This window comes from Gastrolobium bilobum, unplaced genomic scaffold (assembly GCF_033153095.1).
Source record: "Gastrolobium bilobum isolate Gb01-03AN ecotype WA unplaced genomic scaffold, APGP_CSIRO_Gbil_v1 utg52713, whole genome shotgun sequence".
Taxonomy (NCBI): domain Eukaryota; kingdom Viridiplantae; phylum Streptophyta; class Magnoliopsida; order Fabales; family Fabaceae; genus Gastrolobium; species Gastrolobium bilobum.
Window position 1 is genome coordinate 16,585 of NW_026897293.1, and position 10,939 is coordinate 27,523.

Sequence of the window (10,939 nt, forward strand, 5' to 3'; positions counted from 1 at the left end):
TTCTGTCCCTTTTTTGTTCATTGTTGAGTACGTTCCTGGTTCTTTCTGATTGACCAGATGGTGTATGATGGAGGTGAGGTGAGTGTGTGATTCTGTTATGATCCTTGACAGCAGAATTCATCTGTCTTCAGCAGTACTTACAGCATTAAGGCAAGCTGAGAAGTTTCATTGTGGTTACACCTCAGGAACGCTCTCAGAAGTAGGTGTTTGGCATTTTGTGCATATATATACCCTGTGCTATTGGTTTATGAGTGAAGAGTTTGAAATATACTCTGACCACTCCATTGAAGCACCTGAGTTTCTCTTTGATCCTGAGCCAGAACGTACACTCCATAGGAGAAGAAGGAACCTCAGGGAATAATTTCCTAAAAACATGACTGATCACAATAATAATAATGAAGAGGTTCCCCCTGAACAGAACTTCAGAACTTTGGCTGCTCCTTTCAGGAACAGACCAGATAGGGGAGTAATCCTTCCCCCTGTAGCACCAAATTTTGAACTAAAACCTATCATGTTCCACATGATTAAGGAAGCAGGGGTCTTCAAAGAACTCCCTGCAGAAGATCCTTACACACACCTCACAACATTCCAAGATTTTTGTGATAATTTTAAAGCTGAGGGTATAACAGAGGAGAGCATGAGAATGAGGTTGTTCCCTCACTCCTTGGGCTTAAAAGCTAAAACATGGATGAAAACTCTCACCCCTGGATCAATCTACACATGGGAAGAACTCTCTAACAAGTTCATAAAGAGGTTTCTCCCAATGTCTCGACAAGCTGATGTTAGAGCTGAAATCTCTAACTTCAGAATGTTTTATGGAGAAAATCTCTATGAAGCATGGGAGAGATACAAGGACATCATAAGAAAATGTCCAAACCATGGGGTAGAGAGTTGGGGAGTGTTACAATCTTTCTATAAGAGACTTGACTATACTTCTCAATCTTACCTAGATTTTGCTGCAGGAGGATATTTCTTTACAGGAACACTTGAATCAAGGTACGAAATCATAGAAGGGACTACTGAAAGATGTCTGCAATTGCCAATAGACAGAGTGAGCCCAGTAAGGAAGCCATGCATGCTAGAACTGCATAAACAAACAGCCATGGAAGCTCAGCTGACATCACTCATGAATGAAGTGAAGAACCTGAGAGCTGACCAAGCAGCACCAAGGATGGAAGTCTTACAACTCACAGCAACTGAAACAGAACCATGCTCAGCCTGTGGTGACCTTCATGACTCAACAGACTGCCCATCCATTGCATTGGTGTGTTATGCAGAAAATTTTGGCAATAGGAACTTCATCAGAGACAATCAACAAGCAGGACGAAATACACATTCAAGCCCAGGAGGAACTATCATTAAGGATCAGAACCACAACACCCAATGAAGGCCACCCATTAACCAGAGACCATTCAACAACAATCAGCAGCAGTATCAGCAAGGTAGCAGCAGTGAACGTTTGAACAAAGGAGAAACAACTACGTTCCATTCCACAGAGATGACCAACGCCTCAACACCCTGGAAAATTATGTCAAGGAATATGTCACCAGGAATGATGCACTGGTCAGGAACATTGAGTCCCATCTGGGGCAGATTGCTGCCAACCTTCAAACCAGAACACCAAGATCACTACCAGGGGACGCTGAGGTCCCCTCAACCATTTCTGAAACCCCTTGAGAGGTAAGTACCATGCCTAGCTAAAGACATTAAACTAAGCGCTGACTGGGAGGCAACCCATTAGATACATTTTGCTCTCTGACAAAGAGCAAAGTTTTGGGGTGGTTATCCATAACCACATAGCTCCCAAAAAGGAGGGAACATCTGATGTTCCTTTCCAAAAAGTCCAAATAAAGTACGTTCCGTTCCAGGAACGTAGTTTTGGGGTGGTCCCTGACCACACAATCCCAATAAAATAAAATAAAAAATATATATATAATATCTTAGCTTAGTTGTTTTCAATTCTGTTTTTAATTTAGTTTCTTTCTGTTCCCTTGTAATTAATCTTTTTGAAATAGAAAAGACTATTTTTGATCAAATTGTTTGGTATATGCATGCATTTCAGTTATAGTATTAAGACTGCCCAATTCTTTTGGATTAACTAACGTACATGAAACACAAAGTCACTGACTAATCATGCTTGTTCTTTCTCTGAGTACTTGAAAATAGAAACAATGCAGGGAATTTAATCCTTATATTTTTTAAAGAAGCTGATCTGTGTGAACTCAAACTAGTAAGGAACGGAAAAATGCCAAACACCTACTTCTGAGAGCGTTCCTGAGGTGTAACCACAATGAAACTTCTCAGCTTGCGTTAATGCTCTAAGTACTGCTGAAGACAGATGAATTCTGCTGTCAAGGATCAAAACAGAATCACACACTCACCTCACCTCTATCATACACCATCTGGTCAATCAGAAAGAACCAGGAACGTACTCAACAATGAACAAAAAAGGGACAGAAGAAAAACAAAGAAAAAAGGGGAACAACCATTCAAAAGAATTCAAGAAAAACCAGAAAACCTTCCTCCAAAGGGGGAAAAAAGTTCAAGAAAAGGTGTTCCCTCAAAACAGAAAGAGTCCAAGTTCAAAGGCGCAAAAGCTAAAGGTTCCTTGATCCCACAAATCCGACCACCACTTCTTCCACATTTCCATACACTTACCCATCAAAGAATCCTTGGAACGGAAGACAGCTGTACTTCATAGAAACGCATCAGAAAGGCAAGTTCTGAAGAATCACATCCAGGAATGGACAGAGCAAACACCAACCCATGAGTGACAGGAGACAAAAGATCAGCAACCTTCTCTTATCTGGGGACAGAATCTTCTTACTGTTTACTATGGAGAGTAGTTCATTTTCTGAAAAGTTCATGGTTGCTCACTGGCTCAAGTTCCTTTCTGTTATGCTATTCTTTTAAATTGGGCAGACCAATACAATATTTCTGAGTTTTTTGAGGACAACCAACAATTTAGTTTTGGGGTGTTTGATGGGACGTAAATTCGTTCCCATCTAAGCCCGTTTTGATGGCAAAATACCATATGTTCCCTCATCTGATGAGCAACTTCAACATGAAAATCACTTATTTTACACATTTGTGACAAAAACACAGTGGGGGAACGGATGGTAACGTATTCCTTTAAAATATATTAAAAGGGGAACGGACTAAGACACATTTAATGCACCTGCTCCATTCATTTAATGCTTCTGTACACTTTGTAGGTAACGTAGAGTTAAAGACTTCTAAAAAGCAAGGCGGTGCACCAACTGAGGAGCTGGAAACGTGAAGAGCTGAGAATCAAGAGTTCTCATTGGCTGAAAACAGAAGCACCAACTGAGGAGCTGGAAACGTGAAGAGCTGAGAATCAAGAGTTCTCATTGGCTGGAAACGTGGGACGGTTTGCAAACAACGGCTAATCATCACCAAATCCTGTTCCATTCAGCAATTCACGCAAGCTTCACATTCTGCTGCCACAGTCCCGTCCCCTCATTCAAGCAACTAGCTCCAAAGGAATTACAGTCTTGCCACTCTTCTTCCAGCTATAAATAGGACCACCCTCACACAAAAACATCATCGAATCCTGGAGGGTTTGCTGTCCGAAAGGAAGAGATCACTTAGTAGTAGTTAGTAACTTAGTTTAATTTTAAGTTGTAACTGTAGTTAAGTGACAACCCCTCTTCTCTTCTCTGTAAACAACCATCAAGACTCCTCACGAGCAAATACCCATCTTTCTCCATTTTCTGTTTCTTTTTGTAAACTGTCTTTTAAATTAATATAAGTGTTTTTCTCTTCGTTCCAATTGTTATCTCTTGACTGAATCTCGGGTCTATGTGATCTCAGTTGAGAATAATTATGTTTAAACTATCAGCCATGAGCTGAACTATCTGTGGAACGGGTAAACTGTGAAACTCTTAAAGAACTATTTTCAAAATTCTTGACCGAAGCTTTTTTGTATTTCTTTGTCTAAGTAAGCTATATTCATTGTGCGCCAATGGAAATTGGGTACATACTGAGAAAGGAACTTCCATAAGGAAGGGTTTTCAGTCAGCTTAGCCATTGGGGGAAGGTAGATGTCATGGCAAAAACGCTACTGGTCACCTTAGGAATAAGGGGCCAACTCGTCCATTTTAAGGTTCTGAACTAAGTACCTGTTGGAGTCAAGGGAGCCATAGGAATATGGAAACTTGTGAGCCATCTAGACCATGAGCTGAGGAATCAGAGTTGGCAGGCAAAGAAACTGGGACAAAGCCAAAATGTGCTAAGTCTTGAGCAGAGAAAACAGCCCCTTTAAGAGTGAAGCAATGAATCTGTTTCTTCTGTTAAACTGTTTTAACCACCACCCAGTTTTAACCATCACATACATAACGCAGCGAGCAACTGTTTGCCATCAGATTGAACCTGCTGTTCCTGAGGAATATTGTCAAGATAGTAGGGAACGTTTGACCAGACAGTTCATGTACTAACTTTTCTTCTCATTTTCATTCTTTATAAATAGTGATAAAACAATAATTAGCACTCTATCCTCGTGGGAGCGATAATTTGGGCATTAATACTCCCTTTAATACTTAATGCGTGCACTTGCGCACTTGGGTTGAAACTAAGGGACGAATCTGTGTTCTGCAAGAACAGAGGAACGTCCCCTATCAGAACTTATATTTTTCCACCATCAGCAAACCACCCAACATGAGACTTTCACCTGTCACCAGTGTTGGACGGGCACTCGGAGTGAGGAAGCTGAGCCCGCGGTTTATTGGGCCATACCAGATCCTTGGTAGAGTAGAACCTGTTGCCTACCGGCTTGCCTTGCCTCCGAACTTGACCAACATCCACAACGTGTTTCACGTGTCTCAGCTTCGCTAGTATGTAGCGGATCCTTCGCACGTGGTGAAACCGGATGATGTGGAGGTTCGGGAGAACCTAAAGACTCTCGTCGGACCACTCAAGATTCTCGATCGTGGTTAGAAGCAACTGAGGAGCAAGATCATTCTGATGGTCAAAGTGCAGTGGAATGGGAGAACTCCTGAGGAGTGCACTTGAGAGTGAGAGGACGAGCTTCTCCGGCAGTATCCCGACTTCCGAGACATGTATGTTTCTGATTTTGAGGACAAAATCCTAAAAAGGTGGGGTGAATGTAAGAACCTGCACTGTTAATTAAGGAAATTAATTAATCAAATGTGAGAATTAGGAAATAATTCCATAATTGAACCTAATAATTATATTGAGGCTTTAATAATTATAGTAAGTAAGCAATAATGTTGAAAGTTACTTTTCTGACGAAAAGTGCAGATACCGGTTCTGCTCGCGGTATAAGTGTGTACCGGCGAAGTATCCCGGAAAATTATGAAAAGTGAGTTTTTATTACTAGAATGTTATATAGGACTGTGATTTCAAGTTTCAAGTTAAAATAATGAGAACTGGTACCAGAACTGATACTGGCTATGGAAAAGCGCGTACCAGAAAGGAGCTGCGAAAAAAAATATATGATAAATCTTAGAAAAATGAGTAGGTTCAGATTCCAAAGTTTGGGATCAAAATGACAAGCGTATCAATTAGCGCTAATACAGTGCGATTAAGACTTAGTGGGCTATAAATATAACTTTTTGGCCCAAAAACCCTAGGCCTTACATTATCCTACGTGAGACTCCTTGGGTGGCTGACCAGAAAACACTGTTCCATTGTTGTAACACCCCGTGGATACCCGGAATATTAACATTACATTGTATTAAGCGGTCATTAATTAAAAAAAATGCGGAATATTCTTTTTCTTTTCAATTATGACGTCATTATCAATTACCAACTTGATTACTTAATCAATTTCATAAAATAACGCCTGTATGTAAATTGCAATAAGACATCTACTAAAATACCTCAATATATAGATAAAGTGTGTATCTAAATCACGGCATTACATCAAGTAATCCGGACAATATGCTGATACATTATTACAACTCCAAAAGACTCAAGACATAATAATACTATGTGTCATGGACAATCCCCATGCTCACCAAATAGACATAGTAAACAACAATCTCAACATAAAACTCCAAAATCATAACTGAAGCTATAAGCATATAAACAGCATGCAAATCCAGCATCCAATCATGGCAGCATAAAATAACAGCACTCTAACTCAGCTCCGGCCTCCTGCCGCCTGAGGTCTCAACATTACCTGATCCTGAAATAAGCATTCCCCAAACGTGGGGTGAGATCTCTAAACTAGAAATCTCAGTAAGACAAGGGGTCCTCAAGGATCTTCCACCCCAAGCTCACTTACATGTGCAATATAAGTTCAAAAGCATTTATATCATTATCAGTTCCAAAAACTATGTAGTGCAACAGATATCTATGGCATGTGTGTAATCACTATCTACTGGCCAGAGAAATGTAGGAATACGTCTATTCCCTACATGTAGTACAAGGAACACCGCTTGCACCTCACCCACAGCCTCACCCTCTTGTATGTTCTACATACTCAGGCTTACCGTATAGGTGGAACACCTCCATGCATATCAACAAGGCACTAACATACAATAGCTCAACAGCATTTCCAAAACATCAAAAGCATGTAACACAGCATGCATATATCATATCCCCATGGGACATGGTGGAACCACAACATGGCTAAACCGAGGACACGAAAGCTTACCTCTAAGCTAGCTATCCAATGCCACAAGCTCAAAGTCCAATCACAGCAGATCACAATCTGATATGGACCAAACATAAATCAATAACATGTACCACATGCGTACAAATTAAAGACAACGCCTTTTCATTACGTTTTCAAGTCTTAAAGCTTCTAACAAAGCCACAAGCCTTTAATCCCATGATTATGGCTTAATCCATTAAATACAGAAGTTCAACTTCATCAAACTAGGGTCCACAAACCCCAAATATCCTACTGTACACACAGCACAGCTGTTGTTCTGCGAAATCCCAGAATATCCGGATATCTCACTGTCCATATCCGGATATGCAATATCCGGATATACCGATTCACAAATCCGGATATCCAATATCCGGATATCCCCAAACCACGTATCCGGATATCCAATATCCGGATATCAGTTCGACAAATATCCGGATATCTCACGACAGAATGCAGTTTCTGCATTTTCGTGAAGATATCCCTAAAAGGTTCCCTTTTTACCGATTTTATACACCTAATCATGCATTTCTAGGTGTGTTCAACATTACCCAACAACAAGTTATCATCTTTTAGTCATTAGATGCATCAGGGTACCATTTTTAAGCCTTAAAACTCAAGTTAAAGGTTGGTACACATACCACAGCTTAAAACAGCAAATGGAGATGCTCTTGGAGCTCACAATCAGTCTCAAGCTACTGTCACAAGAGGATGCACGAAAATGAACACAAGATGACTCTTTTACTCAGCAAGAAGACACCTTGAAGCACCAAAATGCCAACAAAAGGTCACACCCCTCAAGAACAGCAAACACAGCTCTTCAAACTCCCTCACACAGGTTCTCTAACTCAGAAACACCACCCCAATGTAGTCCCAAGGCCAACCCTCACCCTCATCAAGTGTTTAAATGGAAGAACAAGCATCAAAGGTGAATGCTTGCTCAAGAAATGGTGAAGAAGGCAAGGAAGGAGTGTTTTCTGGTCAGCCTCCAAGTTACTCATGAATAGAAATCTGGTCCTAGGGTTTTGTGCCCATAATGGGAGTATTTATAGCCCACACACACTTAAACACACAATATTAACTTTAATTGCTACGCTTAGCATTTTAATCCCAAACTTTGGATTCTGAAACTATATAATTTTCTAAGATTTATCATATTTTTCTTATATTTTTCTGAGCAACTTTCCGGTAGGCGCTTTTCAAAGCCAGTACCGGTTTCTAGCACCAGTTCTCATTATTTGGACTTGAAACTTGTTTTACAAGTCCTACATATTATTCTAGTAATTATCATGCACTTAATTTAATTTTTCGGGATACTTTTTCGGTACACATTTATACCGACTAGCAGAACCGGTTTCTGCACTTTTCTTCCGAAAAGCGACTTTCAACATTCTTAATCACTTATTATGATTATTAATCCTCATAAATAATTATTAGGGTCAATTATGGAATCATTTCCTATTTTCTCATAATTAATTAATTAAATACCTTAATTAACGGTGCGGGTTCTTACATTCACCCCACCTTTTTAGGATTTGACCTCAAAATCAGAAAACATACATGTCCCGAAGTGCGGGATACCGCCAGAGAAACTCGTCCTCTCGCTTCCGAAATTACCCTTCAGGAATTCTCCCCGTTCAACGTGCTCTGACCATCGAAAGGATCTTGCTCTTCAGTTGCTTCTCGCCACGATCGAGAATCTCTAGTGGTCCGACGAGAGTTTTCAAGTTCTCCCGAACCTCCACAACATTCGGTTGCACCACGTGCGACGGATCTGCTATGTACTTCCGAAGCTGAGACACGTGAAACACGTCGTGGATGTTAGCCAGGTTCGGAGGCAAGGCAAGCCGGTAGGCAACAGGTCCTACTCTACCAAGAATCTGGTATAGCCCAATATATCGCGGGCTCAGCTTCCTCACTCCGAGTGCCCGACCTACACCGGTGACAGGTGAAAGTCTCACAAACACGTGCTCACCCTCACTGAACTCCAGTGAATGATGCTCAACATCAACGTAGTTCTCCTGACGACTCAGCGCCTACATCAGCTTTCCTCTTATCATCTGTCCCGACAGATGGTAAATCGGACAAGGTCCAATCCAAACAACTCTTTTTTACCTCCAATCTCAGACCAACAGGTAGGAGTTCTACACCTCCTACCAAACAGTGCCTCGTAGGGTCCCATGCCCAGGCTAGCAAGGAACACACAATCACCAAAACTCTACCAATGACAGGTACCTATCCTATGCAGGGCCCTGCTCCAAGGTGCACGCCCTCGACATGTCCTCCAAGACCTGAAGGGTCCGCTCAGTCTGTCCCACAGTCTGAGGGTGATAGGCCGTACTCAGTCTCAACTGAGTTCCAAAAGCTCCCTGCAGCGCCTTCCAGAACCGAGATGTGAACTTCGGGTCCCTATCACTAATGATACTCTCGGGCACCCCGTGAAGCCTCACGATCTCGCGAACATAAAGCTCGGCCAACTGCTCTGACGAGAAGCTCACCTTTACCGGGAGAAAGTGGGAAGACTTTGACAATCTGTCCACAATGACCCAAAAGAGTCATTAACAGCCTGGGTCTTAGGCTAACCCATCACGAAGTTCATGGAAATACCTTCCCACTTCCACTACAGTACCCCAAGAGACTTTGGGACACTGGTACAGCAGTGTCGGGATATCGAGGATTTCTACAGCTCGAGTAAGGCCAAGAGGGCCAAGGTCGCTGAGGCGACGAAGGTAGTTGGTAGTTCCACTTCGTGGAGGGACAGGAAGTTTGGGAACAAGGGCAAGGGAAAGCAGTTGGCGGCTCGGCAAGCGCCAAATCAGTTTAAGAGGACTTCTGCTCAGGGGAGTGCAGCGAGACCTCCTGCTCCCAGGTGTTCGGGATGCGGGAAGACTCATTTTGGGTCGTGTTCTACCGGCAAGTTAATATGTTTCCAGTGTGGCAAGGAGGGCCACTATTCCAGAGAGTGTCCGTCGTCGACAGCGAGAGCTGCTGCAGTTCAGGCAGTTCCACTACGAATGGTTCCCCTTCCACCTACCGCGGCATCAGATGTGCCACATTCCACGGGGCGAGTTTATACCCTGGATCGTCAGCAATCGGACCGAGCTCCGAACTTTGTCAGAGGTACTGTTACTATTGGTGCATCATCTGTTGATGTCTTGTTTGACTCTGGGGCTACGCATTCTTTTGTTGCAACCCCGATTGCTGTGGGGCTTGAGTTGCCCATGTCTGTACTTTCTCCACCGTTGCGGGTGACCACCGCCACCGGAGAAATATGTGATTCTACCACTGTACATCGCAATGTAGCGTTTCAGTGGGACGGTCGTGAGTTCTCGGTAGATCTGATAGGATTGCCGATGGCCAACTTGGAGATTATTCTGGGCATGGATTGGCTGTCCAGAAACTGTGCATTGATTGATTGTTGTGTCAAGAGAGTGGTGATGTCTACGTGTGATTCCACAACTAGTTCCTCGCCATATATTTCAGTGCTGCAGGCTAGGAGAGCTTTGCGAGCAGGGGCTTTCGGGTATGTCATGTTGGGAGGTCTGGTGAGTGGTACACAGGAGCACATCACTGGCATTCCTGTGGTGAGGGAATTCTCGAGGTGTTTCCTGAGGATATTCCTGAGTTTCCACCACAGAGGGAGATAGAGTTCTCCATAGATCTGTTGCCTGGTGTGGGGCCGATCTCTTTAGCTCCATACCGGATGTCGCCACCGGAGTTGGCAGAGCTGAAGAAGCAGATTGAGGATCTTTCAGCGAAAGATTTCATCCGACCGAGTGTGTCTCCTTGGGGAGCACCGGTCATCTTTGTGAAGAAGAAGGACTGGACAATGCGATTGTGTACCGACTACAGGCAACTGAACAAGGTGACGATCAAGAACAAGTATCCCTTCCTCGGATTGATGATCTGTTGGATCAGCTCAGGGGTGCTTGCGTGTATTCCAAGATTGATCTCCGGTCCGGATACCATCAGATTCGGGTGAAGCCGGAGGATGTCCCTAAGACCGCATTTCGTTCGAGATACGATCACTTTGAGTATTTGGTGATCCCGTTTGGACTCACCAATGCACCTGCTGCGTTCATGGATTACATGAACCGAATTTTCCAACCATACCTGGATCAGTTTCTGATCGTCTTCATTGACGATATTTTGATTTACTCCAAGACGGAGGAGGAGCATGTGGAGCATTTGAGAACTGTTCTGCAAGTGCTGAAGGAGAAGAAGTTGTATGCAAAGCCTTCAAAGTGTGAGTTTTGGCTCAAGTTTGTGCAGTTTCTTGGGCATGTTATTTCTGCTGAAGGA

At 42.9% G+C, this 10,939-nt stretch overlaps 1 non-coding gene across 1 annotated transcript; it reads right to left on the bottom strand.

Moving 5' to 3' along the window:
• Nucleotides 1–778: 778 nt before the first annotated feature.
• On the bottom strand, nt 779–885 carry LOC133305755 (small nucleolar RNA R71). Its single transcript, XR_009750806.1, has one exon. It is a non-coding gene; the product is annotated as a small nucleolar RNA R71 (small nucleolar RNA).
• Between the last annotated feature and the right edge of the window lie 10,054 nt (nt 886–10,939).